Source organism: Malus domestica, chromosome 13, assembly GCF_042453785.1.
Source record: "Malus domestica chromosome 13, GDT2T_hap1".
Taxonomy (NCBI): domain Eukaryota; kingdom Viridiplantae; phylum Streptophyta; class Magnoliopsida; order Rosales; family Rosaceae; genus Malus; species Malus domestica.
Window position 1 is genome coordinate 18,687,197 of NC_091673.1, and position 13,841 is coordinate 18,701,037.

Below are 13,841 nucleotides of genomic sequence, written 5' to 3' on the forward strand. Positions count from 1 at the left end.
GTCACCATATACATTGAGCTCTGTGTTTCTCTGTGAAAAGATGTTGATGGGAATTTTTTAGGGTTTTGGGAGGCTTTAGTTTGGAAAATAATATACTTTACATGGGTAGAAATTTTTATTCAAGATTTTATTGAGGTTTTTATTTTTTTTATTTTTGTGTGTATAAAGGTAAGGATGAAAAGCGGAACCAAGCAGTGTTAGTGTAATTTAGTGTTTTTTCTTTCTTTTTGAAGATGATCAAATGTTGTGCTACCCAAATACCTAGTAGTATTAAGAATTTTATGAGTAAATTTCGGCAGGGGTTTTGAGCTGTAAATTCAACTTATTAATTTTTGTTAAAATACCCAAAAGCTCAACTCAATACAAGCATGGTCTAAGTGGTTGGGATGAGTTTGGGAGTTGCCCAGTTACCCAGTTGCAGATTGATTTATTCTTACTTGTGTAACGTTTTTCTAAGTTTCGAACTTGGTGTCGGTTCTTTCAGAGGGCAATGTTATGGTCTCTGTGGTAGTTTTGTATATGTCGTTGTGTAAGGCTAGGTCTAAGCCTTTTAATCAAACTACGGAGAGGAGATTCGGATTTGAGTCTAATATAGATTTTAAGCAATGACTATTTGTATTGTAAACGAGATTTGATAATGTTAACATCTCTAAACCCTAAGCGCGAACGCTAATCTTGATTGTTATAATGAATGAATCAATTCTGCAACCCTATTGTTAATATGGTTAATCTGAAGTTTCAGTGAATTCTGGAATGGTCGAATTTTAACTTACAATTAGATAGAATTATATATTTAACGCAGAGGACTAAACATGCAATTGCAACACGCGGTTGTGCTGAAGGCTGCAGGAACTTAAATGTGTATCAATATCTACTGCGGCCCTTCCAATACGTGTGTAAAGTACTGGTGCTATAATATTTTTTCAAACTAAAGCCTCCCAAAACCCTAAAAAATTCCCATCAAATCATAAAGAATAAATCAACATCTTTTCACAGAGAAACACAGAGCTCAATGTATATGGTGACGGATCCAGTACATCTCTTTATACAGAGAAACACGGTTGAGACGACAGAGAACTAGGGGTCACACACCTAGCTTAACAATGAGTTTGCAGAACTATCAGTGGGAGACGGCTTTTTACATATTACTAGTGATTGGGTGTGAAGCTTTGCTGGGAGTGGCGAGAACGCTACGAGTTAGCCTCATGAAATAAACTTCTTTTATAGGATGTTCGTTAGCCGTCTAACCATCGGTATATCTGCATCTTGGTACAGATGCTTTTATTAACATCTTTATCGCGTCTATCCGAAGTCCACCTTTACATATGAGTTTTCCCATTCGATCTAATGATGTAATGGAGGAACATCTATCAACTTAGGGCAACCGAGAAAGCTTCGCATCAGAACCTTTACCCTTAGCTCGTTGCTAGGTCATCAACCCCAGTAAACCAACAGGGTAAATAAATAAAACCAACCACATTAGGAAATGCGAGCTGGGAGAGCCATGAAGCCTTCTTTGTGGAGCAACTTCCTTTAGTTCTAATAAGGTGTGAGCTAGGTGTGCGCTTGGCTTGGGGTAGGTGCTAAGGAAGCAGGTCCCTCTTTTAAGGAACGTTATGGTCTACGACCTCTACGACTGAATTACCATTCGGGAAGGAACCAAGAAGAAGGTAGCCTAAAAAAAAAAAAAAACAGATGGTTCAGAGCGCTAGTGAGGCTCACAACAAGGAACGAAGGCTGGTCGAGCCTGCTCTCCCTTCAAACCTTCCTTTCAGAGTCTTCCTTTAGATTAGAATAGTTAGAATGGGCTTATTCTTCAGCCTTTTTTTTGTTATCTTTTCTCACCCGCCATCCTCATTCATTGGGCCTCCGTACCACCTACTCACAAACAAGAAAAGGTGATGATCTTTGGCTTTATTTGTGCGTAAGGTGGATTACAAGTGGGTAATCATTACTGTTAATAGGTAAAAGCTAGAACAAGGGGGCAGAGGAAATAGCCTTGGAGACCCAGCGAGGGTACCGAATGTCCAAGATAGTAACAGTCGATCGCGCCTTATTATCTTGACAGCTGTGCTTCTTTTTACCAGAAATCACCCTTTTTAATGCTTTGGCCCATAGGGGGAGAAGTTTTCTTAAAGTTGTGCCCTCCCAGTGGAATTAAGGTTGTGCTATCAAAATGCCTGGGAAACAGACAAAGATGAAAAAACATTCGTGGTTTAGGAGTGGAATTTCTCTTCCAGTGACCAGATTAGATCCAGTATCACCGACCACTTCTTCAGACGTAGTTCTTCTTGATACTTCAAAGAACGACGTAGAGATGTCTGTATCCAAGAACCTCTAAGTCCAACTTCAACAGGTTAGAAGTCTTGTCCTTATCAGGTCAAGACTTGTATACTTTATGTTTGATCTGATTTTCCCTTAATACTTGAATAAGGCAATCAGGGTTCTTTGACTGGTGATGCCGTGGCTAGCAAATCGATAGTGCTGGGTTAGATGCTTGGCTCCAGTCTTTAGATATTTGTGAATGAGATGGGTAACTCTTTAATTAGCAGTCTCTGAGAGTGTGCTCTAGTAGAACTTTCGGCTACAGTTGCCGATTAGGTCTTTTTTGAGTCATTGGGCTTTGATCCGTCACCATTCTCTAAGCGGAGTCGTGCTTTATTCATTGCAAGTGTTGAGTTTGAGGCAAAGCGGAAGAAGTTCGATTCGATGTGATCTAGGAGAAAAAGAACGTCATCGTGGCAGAGCTAGTAGCTCAAGCTAAAGAACTTGAGAAGACCTTGGAGGAAAAGATGAACTTGCTTAATGCATGCCACACTATAGGCAAGGATCTGAAGACCGCCCACTCATCTTTGCAGGAGCAGATCATTGAGTTGGAAAGGAAGCTGTCGGGTTTGCGGAACTAAGCTTCATCTCTTATGGAAGAGCTGGATGAGTGTAATGACAAAGAGTTCTAGCTAGAGTCGCAAATGGAATCTACTGCATAGGACATAGAAAGCTTGTCGATGAGGGTCGTTCTTGCCGAGCATAAGTATGAACGTGTAGCATCTTCCCTTTATGTTTATAGGGAGAAGATTCTGGGGCTGCAAAAGTCCGTTGAGACAGTTGGGCTTTGAGCTTTCTTGCTTTGTCTACCTTGGACATCTTCATAGTTTTGATTTGACTTTCTTTATGCCGATAGGACATACCTATAAACTTGGTTTTATTTTTTGGTATTATATATGCATGAATTCCATAGTTTGATTTTGCCTTTTACACTCTTGCTTAGGAGTTATTTGCTTACACCCAGTAGGACGTGGTTAATCTGCTCCTTCATCTTGAATGGGACAAATTGTGAATCTACTCCTGGCTTATGAGGAAAAAAAGGGCTTTTTGATGTTGTTTTGCCTTAAACACTGTATACTCATGCCGACCAGGAGTTTGCCATTCATAGTTTATACTAATGCAGGCCAAAAGTAAATAGTTTAGTCTCATGTTCAGGAGACTGTCCCTAATTTATACTTATTGTGGGTAGTAAAGAGTTAATCCTCGTATTCAGGTGAATAAGGTACATCTCATTTAATGAAGTTTTGGTTCGGGGCTTTGATAGGAGCATATTTATGCGACTGAGTTAGCTTGTTCTCAAGCATTTATGTTGTTATTTCTTAGTTAATTATGTATTTTAAGCTATTTTCGTGTGTTTGTAGGTCCATAGGCCTTATAAAGCAATAAGATGCATTTTGGTGCATTTTGGAGCAGCTTTGGGCTTGGAATGAATAACACATGCATGGAGCAAGGTGGATGGACGAAATTGAAGACTAAAGAGGCTAGGAATGTGTTAAAGAGAAAGAAGAATTAATGTAAAAAGGACAAAGAGCTCAGCCACAAAGAGGTGTCACTCCACCATTCACCTTTCCATCATTGCCGTGCACCACCATTGCACTCCCTTTGGATTCCTATGTCGTGCATCATCATCCTTGTTCCCTCAATTGACTCATTTGTTGCATCATTCCACTTCCTTTCCTTTGTCTACCATGTGCACAATATCCTTTCACCTCCCTGCACTTATTGATTCTCACTTACTCACCTTTCCACCCATGCCATGCATAATCACCTTTGTCCCCTTCATGCACCAGATTTCTTGCACTCATGTCATGCACCATTACACTCATTACATTTCATTGCCGTGCACCACCCTTGTCTCCTTCATTATTTCTGATTTCATGCATCAATACATTGAATCATTACACTCAATTGCTGCACACTCCTTGTTCCCTTCACCTATCAGATTTCATACAACTTTTACCTCCACTACATACACTCATTGATGCACCATTCAACACCTTTGGAATCCCATGCCGTGCATCATGACATTTGCTGCACCTTTGACTCATTTCTGCACCATTCCACATCCCTTTCCTTTCTATACCATGTGCACAATCATTCATGTTCCCTAGCTGCAACACCACTCCATTTTACCCCCCATGCTTTGCATCATCACTTCACTTTCACCTTTGAATCATTTCAACACCACTCCTTGCACTCATTGCTGCAACACCACTCCATTTTACCCCCCATGCTTTGCATCATTACTTCATTTTCACCCTTGAATCATTGCACACACCACCAATTCACCTTTTTTGCTATGCACTTCCTCTATAAAAGGAAGTGTGTGTGGCAGCCATAAAGTTTAGTTTTGGCTTGATCATTCATCCCCATTTCAATACAACCTTCATCCAAACACATAAATTCATCTTCACATCCATTCCTCCATACAAACAAACCTTCAAACATTCAGCAACCCCTTGTGCCGTAGCAAAGGGAGGGAAGGAAAGTGCTTGGACGTGCTTGCTATCCAACTTGGATCGTTGGAGCGTTTATGTGTTTTCTTTCTTTTGTTTCTAATGTTTAAATTCATTTCCTTTCGTTTTGTTGTAAATATGAGTGGCTAAACCCCTCTTGGCTAGGGGTGATTTCAAAGCCATGACTATGTGTGCAATATAATTTGATAAATTCCAGTTGTGAACTCTTGAATCGTGAATGCTATTGGCTTAACTATTTGATTGATAACTTATTTGTATTTGTTAATTAAGGGTCGACACTTAATTGGCATGCATAAATCCGTTGCTAGAATATAAGGAAGTTTTACATAATCGTTACAAACTTATATTCACATGTAGTGAATGTCGCTTATAAACGATCGCGTTAAGTTAAATTCCTAGCATGAGTGACATAATGTCATAGTTGCAAGTGCTTTGTCAATGCTTATGATTTTCATTAAACGTAATGATCTTTGATTGTATCTCTATTATGATGTCATGTAGGAAACTTTTGAAGAATGTTTTGGGTTGTCGAATGATGTCATCCAATCCAATAAAACAAGGAAAATCTGAGAGTTAACTAGTGATGTCACGGTTAATTTGGAGCATTGTCATTCATAATTCAATGAAGTAGTAACTGGAAATCGAGTTGTTTGCATACATATCATGTGTGGAGAAAAAACCTTTAGCTATCCCATCCATCATCTTATTTCTCAAATTTGTTTTACAATCTGTCTAGTTTTTCATACTTGTTTGTTTGTTTTAACTTCGTCCAAAACTCAATCCCCCTTTACTTTAGTCTGTCTAATTAGTTAAAATCTGTTTTAATTTGTGTTTTTAAATGTTTTGATTTAAGTAAAAGTCAATTTTCGTCCAAAGTCATTCCTAGTGTCTAGTTTAAGTTTATTTAGTTGTTTTAAGCTGTTTTGAGTATTTTAAGTTTGCTTTGAGTCTTGTGAGTCTTGTTAAGTATTTTTAAGTTTAATTTTATGTTTTTGAGTCAGTTTAGAGGTTATTAGCAAGCCCTTCTAATCCTCGGTCCAGAACGATCCCTACTTATACTTATTCTATAGTTGTCAAAAGAGGGTTACATTTGTGTGTTAAGTTAATTTTCGCATCAAGTTTTTGGCACCGTTGCCGGGGATTAGCAACTTTGCTAATCCCTTGTTATTTCTTTTTGTTTATTTTCATGTGTTTTTGTTCCTAGTTGCTGATTTTACTTGTTTTCTTGTTTTATGTGGTTTATGACTCGAAGTTCTCAACCTGTTCATAAGCACATCTTTGACTTTGACGACGATTTTGAACAAACTTTGAGATGAGCAAGGAATCAACAAGAACCCCAACCATTTCAACCTGCACCAGATCTTGAAAAAGACAAAGTAGAAGAGCAAGAGGAGACCACATCAAGGACTTTTGAAGAAGTCCAAGATATGGTAGTAGACAATCGAACAATCAAGGAGCTTTCCGCTTCAGGATTGGACAATGCTCTGCCTTTATGCATTCAATATCCAAGGGCGGCCCAAAACAAGACCGACGAGCTAGAATTAAAGTCCTGTTTATTGCATCATATTCCTAAGTTCCATGGGTTGTCCATGGAAGATCCTAATAAACATTTGAAGGAGTTCGAGGTTGTTTGTTCGAGCATGACCCCTGTGAATGTTGATGGGAGCATTTTGAAAATGAAGACTTTTCCCTTTTCTCTCATGGAAAAGGCTAAAAATTGGTTGTATGAGCTAGCCCTCGGAACTATCACATCATGGGAGAGTATGAAACGAGCATTTTTGGAAAAGTTTTTCCCAACTTCTCGAATCATTCTACTACGCAAAAGGATTAGTGGCATTCAGCAAAACCAAGGTGAATCATTTCCCACTTACTATGAGCGTTTTAAAACCCTTGTTGCTTGATGTCCACAACACCAAATGAAGGATGAGCCTTTTCTTCAATATTTCTACGAATGGCTTCTACCAATTGAACGCCAAATGCTAGACGCCTCAGCGGGAGGAGCTTTGGTGGACAAAACACCCATGGCTGACAAGACCTTAATTGCTAACCGAGCATTGAATGCTCAACAATATGAAGGCGTTGGTCAAAGAGACAACCCATGGCAGCAACAAGTTAACGAGGTAAGTGCTATTTCTGAACTTCAAAATCAAATGGCTAATCTTACTACTCTTCTTTCATAGGTGGTTGAAAAACCAAAAGAACAAAGTGTAGCTGCTTGTGGCGTGTGCTCAATGAATGGACATATCACGGATAAGTGCCCTCAATTGATCGAGAACGGAGGGTGGGAATCTGCCAACGCCATGGGGTTTGGGAGTCAAAACCAACCAAGGAATGATCCGTTCTTGAATACATACAATCCAGGTTGGAGAAATCATCCAAATTTCAAATGGAGGGAGCCCCAACAAACCCAACAACAAAGTGCATTCAGACAACAACCTCCAGGATTCTATCAAAGGCCGTATGCACCCGCACAACCCCAAACACAACCTGCCCAAAATAACTCAGGTTCGTCTTTTGATAATGCTCAAGTTATTCAGTTACTAACTACATTGGTGAAGGGTCAGGAAAATCAAGCCAAAGATATGCACAATTACGCCAAGGAAGTGCAAAATCAAGCTCGAGAGTTGACTAAATTGAAGAGACAAATGGGACAAATGGCTGAGTTCATGAGGCAATTTAGTAGAGAACTAGGTAAGTTACCTAGTTCGATGGATGTGAATCCAAAGGGAGGCTTCGAATCTGCCAAAGCCATCACCTTGCGAAGTGGAAAAAAAGCTGGATCTGATCTCAGCCCATCTAAATCCAATCAAAATGAGGGTGAAAAGATGCAATATGAGGAGAAGGAACAAGGCCTGCATTCGGCAAGGATTGAGCAATCTTTGCTGCAGCCACCTACACACCCTAATTCGACCACCAAAGGTAAGTTAGGTTCAAATTCCATGACATCTAATTCCATCCAACCAATGCACCATTTCCTCGCAGGTTTATGTAATCAAAGAAGGATGAGAGTGACAAAGACATCATTGACACATTCAGAAAGGTGCAAGTCAACATTCCACTTCTAGATGCAATTAAACAAGTCCCCAAGTATGCTAAGTTCCTGAAGGAGCTGTGCACTACAAGGAAGAGGGCTTTGAACAAAGAGGTGGTAAGGGTAAGTGAGAATGTCTCAGCTGTGTTGCAACGAAAATTACCTCCTACGTGCAAAGATCCAGGCAGTTTTACAATTCCTTGTGTTATAGGAAATACTCGTTTTGAATCTACCATGTTAGATCTAGGTGCATTAATAAATGTCATGCCTTATTCAATATATGCATTTATGAACTTGGGAGAATTAAAAAAATGATGGAGTGATCATTCAACTGGCCGATAGATCTAATGCGTATCCAAAAGGTGTTTTGGAGGATGTTTTAGTGCAGGTGAATCACCTAGTCTTTCCGGCGGACTTCTACGTGCTTGAAATGGAAGACTCGAACCATTCCCCTCAATTACCAATATTACTTAGCTGACCATTCATGAAGACTGCCCGTACAAAGATAGATGTATTCAAAGGAACATTGACCATGGAATTTGATGGGGAAGTTATTGATTTCAATATTTCTGATGCTGTGAGATATCCTCATGATGGTCACTCTTGTTTCTCTATTGATGTGATTGACTCTTGAGCGCAGGAATTCCTTTATGATTTGAGTGAGGATGCACTTGAAAAGACTCTCACGCAAAGCATTGGACTAAAAAACGAAAGGTTAGCACTTAGGCATGCACACGACAACAACAAGGAACATCTTGCTGTGCCTATTCAAGAAGAATTGGTGGAGATGGTTGCTGCCCTAGAGTCAAATCCAAGGCATATTGGTAAGTCTCTTGACCTAATTTCAATTCCCAATTCGACTAACAAGTTGCTTCCTTCTGTAATCCAGCCCCTTCCCTAGAGCTTAAACCATTGTCGAGTCATTTGAAATATGTGTTTTTGGGAGAACAAGAGACGCTGCCCGTCATCATCTCTTCTTCACTCACTGCACAAGAGGAGGACAAGTTGGTGAGGGTGCTTTGGGAATACAAAACTGCCATTGGCTGGACATTGGCCGATATCAAGGGAATTAGCCCTACTACTTGCATGCATCGAATACTCTTGGAAGAAGGAGCTAAACCATCTAGAGAAGCACAACGCCAGCTCAATCCACCCATGATGGACGTTGTGAAGAAGGAAATCATCAAGTTACTAGATTGTGGAGTGATTTACCCAATTTCTGATAGCCATTAGGTCTCGCCGGTCCAAGTTGTTCCTATGAAGTCCGGAGTCACTGTGGTAAAAAATGAAGACAATGAGCTTGTGCCCACCCGAATCCAAACCGGATGGAGAGTTTGTATTGACTATTGGAAGCTCAACGCTACGACAAGAAAAGATCACTTCCCGCTGCCCTTTATTGATCAAATGCTGGAAATGTTAGCTGGTCATTCATTTTATTGTTTTCTTGATGGCTATTCGGGGTATAATCAGATTATGATAGCTCCTTGGGTATAATCAGATCACTTCCTTTGGTACCTTTGCTTATCGACGCATGCCATTTGGGCTATGCAACGCACCAGCCACATTCCAAAGGTGTATGGTAAGTATTTTGTCAGAATTTGTGGAAAAGATCATTGAAGTGTTTATGGATGACTTTAGTGTTTTTGGTGACTCATTTGATGCATGCTTGAATAATCTTACTTTGATCTTACAACGATGCATCGAAACTAATCTTGTCTTGAATTGGGAAAAATGCCATTTTATGGTAAAACAATGTATAGTTTTGGGGCATATCATATTAGAAAAAGGGATTGAGGTTGATAAATCTAAAATAGATCTTGTACATCACTTACCCTCTCCCACTTCGGTGAGGGAGGTTCGTTCTTTTCTTGGGCATGCAGGATTTTATAGGAGATTCATCAAGGATTTCTCAAAAAATGCTTAACCCCTTTGCCGTTTACTCCAAAAGGAAGTAGCCTTTGAGTTTAACAAGGAGTGTGAGACCGCTTTCAAAACCCTCAAGGACATGTTGACTTCGGCCCCCATCATCATGCCACCAGATTGGAGCCTTCCATTTGAGCTGATGTGTGATGCATCCGATTATGCCATTAGTGCTGTTTTAGGCCAAAGAAGGAACAAACAGCCCCACGTCATCCACTACGCTTCTCGAACCCTAAATGATGCTCAATTGAATTATTCTACCATTGAGAAAGAACTTCTTGCAGTTGTATTTGCTTTAGATAAATTTCGTTCATACTTACTTGGCACTAAAGTGATTGTATATTCTGACCATGCAGCGTTGAAGTATCTTCTCACCAAGAAGGAGGCCAAACCAAGGCTGATTCGTTGGATGCTCCTACTTCAAGAGTTCAACATTGAAATAAGAGACAAAAAGGGGAGTGAAAACGTGATGGCTGACCACCTCAGCCGTTTGGTGCACGAGGAGGACTCCTTATCCATTCTAGAGACCTTCCCTGACGAGCAATTGCTGTCCCTAGAGGTAAGTGAGCCCTGGTATGCTGATTTGGTCAATTATTTGGTCACAAAACAAGTTCCTAGCACTCTAAATAAATACAAGCGTGATAAACTCAGAAATGATGCACGATTTTATATGTGGGATGATCCATATTTATGGAAGTATTGTCCTAACCAGATTATTCGTAGATGTGTGATGTGTGTACAATTCCGAGTTTAATTCAATTCTTGCATTTTGCCATAGTTATGCATGTGGGGGTCATTTTGGCACCCAAAGGACAACCCTTAAGGTTTTAGAGAGTGGTTTCTATTAGCCTACATTGTTTAAGGATGTTAGAACATTTTGTATAACTTGTGATAGATGCCAAAGAACAGGTACAATAGGTGCCAAGGACCAAATGCCGCAAACCTTCATCTTTAATGTGGAGATCTTTGATGTATGGGGTATGAATTTCATGGGACCCTTTCTGCCCTCATATGGTTTTACTTATATTTTGTTAGCCGTTGATTATCTGTCGAAATGGGTGGAAGCCAAAGCCACCCATACTAACGATTCTAGAGTGGTGGCAGATTTTATCAAGGCTAACATCTTTTCCAGATTTGGCATGCCGATGGTGTTTATAAGCGATGAAGGTTCCACTTTTGCAATCGCACCATTGAGGCGTTGTTTAAAAAGTACAATGTGAAGCATCGGGTTTCCACGCCATACCATCCTCAAACAAGTGGCCAAGCCGAAGTCTCGAATAGAGAAATCAAGCAAATCTTGGAGAAGACTGTTGGGCCAAACCGGAAGGATTAGAGCTTGCATTTAGATGATGCACTATAGGCATATCGCATTGCCTACAAAACACCTCTAGGGATGTCTCCATTTCGACTAATCTACGGCAAGCCGTGTCACCTACCTGTGGAATTGGAGCACAAAACGCACTAGGCTGTGAAAACATTCAATTTAGACTTAGATGATGCTGGAATGAATAGAAAGCTCCAACTGAATGAACTTAAGGAGATACGGAACGAAGCCTATGAGAATGCACGAATTTACAATAAGAAAACAAAGGCGTTTCATGACAAAATGATTCGGGGAAAAACATTCTCAATTGGACAGAAAGTGCTACTATTCAATTCCCGTCTATGATTGTTCCCTGGTAAGTTATGGTCTAAGTGGATTGGGCCATTTGTTGTCACTAATGTTTTTCCCCATGGTGCAGTCCAAGTTAAAAGCTTAAGGAATGACGACGAATTCAAAGTGAACGGGCATTGCCTGAAGCTATACTATGAGAGTGATGTGGGGCAGATTGTGGAAGAAATCCCACTCAGTGCCGTGGGCCCTATCCAAGCTTAGAAGGAAGTTTTGTCCGGCTACAAGACTTTAAAGTAAGTGTTTCTTGGGAGGCAACCCATGTTTTGCGTTCCTAAAAACCTTCCATTTTCTGCAGTTTTATTTTGCCATGATTATCATTTTTATTTGTTGCTTGTTTAATTGTTTTTTGTGTGGGTTTATTTTTGAAAGATTGACAGATATGCAAGGTATTTTTACATTAAAATTCGTTGAAAATGAACAGGAGGCAGAAAAATACAAGAGGCAGCCTTCACAAAGGCTGCTTAAGAGAAGTCTCAGTAGTCGGCAGAGCCTCAGCAGTTGGCGGAGCCATAGAAGGAGGAGGTATCGGAGGTTGATCATTTAGAGCTTCACTACGCGGTATAGCCCTAAAAGACGAAGGCAAATGCTGTTGGAACAAACCCTCAAACCTCTGATGATCAAGTAAAATCTGACCATCAGATTCCTGCATCTAGTCAATCTTCCTCTTCATGTTTGTAGCATAGTTGTGTGCAAGCCTGTGCAACTGTTTATTCTCATGCTTGAGCCCTCTAATCTCCTGTTTGAGACTCATCACTTCAGCCGCCAATGATTCAACTTGACGGGTTCGAGCAAATAGACGTTGGGCCATATTGGACACAAAACCTGCACGCTGCACAATGAGAGCAAGAAAATCCTTAACAGCCAACTCATCAGATCGTTTGGAAAGTAGTCTGTTATCTTTGAGAGTGACAAGGTTCCGGGACACCACCGCAGCGGTCATATCATTCTTCATCATCGAATCCCCAACGGTAAGAGGACCAGTAGGGGATATGAAGGATGGGCGCCATATGTTGTCTAGAGAAGGCATGGATGCCTCTTCACCAAGGTTCAAGTCAAAACGATAGTCGGAGGGGCCAGACATTTTCAAAGGTGTTGAAGAAAGAAGAGGTTGGACAAATCAGGATCTTAGAAGTGCAAGAAGGGAGTTTTAAAGGCGGAAATTCAAGTGTATTTTGAAACGAACTGCGCGCCTCTATAAAAATCAGCACTCGACGGGATTTCAGAGATCGAAGAGGTGAGCTCAGAAATCGAAGAGGCAAATTCAAAAATCGAAGAGGTGCTAGCTTTCTCAAAAGTTGGGCTTGCTCAGAAACCACGGGTCATCCTCTTTTCCAAATTTGTCCGCACTTGTTACATGCAACCTCTGCACTCGACGGAGCTTAGAAATCGAAGAGGTGAGCTCAGAAATCGAAGAGGCAAGCTCAGAAATTGGAGAGGTATTTGCTTTTCCAGATGTGTCAGCATCTGTCACATGCACACTCAGCTTTGCGGAAATTACAGGCAATCTGTCGAAGATTTCTGGTGACGTAGAAAGCATGTGAAGTTTACTGTTCAATCATCCAACGGTTGCCGACAAGAGTGAAATAATAGTACCGGTTATTAATTCATATAAATGTCGACCTTCACCCTCCATTGCAAGGCAGATATACATAACCCTTCTTCATCTCCGAGAATGCCTTCCCAACAAAGCCTCTCGAGTCACTCAGTGTTCCTTATTCCCTGGGATACCTCTACAAATAACCCATCAAAAGAAAAAGTATTTCATATCATGAAGGTTGAAAGTAAGAGTATCTCATATCATGCTTTCTCCTTGTCATTCTCATTGTCGTTGTTTTTCACCTGCGGGACAAAGAGAAAGAGAGTAATCAGCCAGCACTTGGTATCAATCTTCCGATCTGGAACCGCCTGCCTGGAACCCCTTCCTGATTACTTACCTAGCCTTGCTCTCGAGTACTCATTTTCAACATCTTATGCTTCCTCAAGCTACCATATCTGCTTGGGGAACAGATAAAGGAAGTGAAAATGTGTGGAGACAATGTGCTAATTCATCCTCAGTTAGGGACAAGGAGAAAGAAAGCAAATGGTCGGCACTTGGACAGATTGAACAAAGAAACAAATCAACACCTCTACCTCGTGCTTGCCTGCCGTACAGAAGAAACAAGCAGAGAAGAATGCAGACTGCACAACCAAGGAACTCTAATATCCCTCGCTCAGAATTCCAAACCAGTTCGAGATCAAAGCTGTGGAAAGTCAACAAGATCATCTATCTCCAAAACCAGATTTGCGTTCTTAAACTCTACTATGTCTGGTTTTTACTTTGCTATACTTGTCATGTTTATTCGTTGTTTGTTTGTTTGCTTGTTTTTGTGTGAGTTTATGCTTGAAACATTGAGGACAATGTTTGATTTAAGTG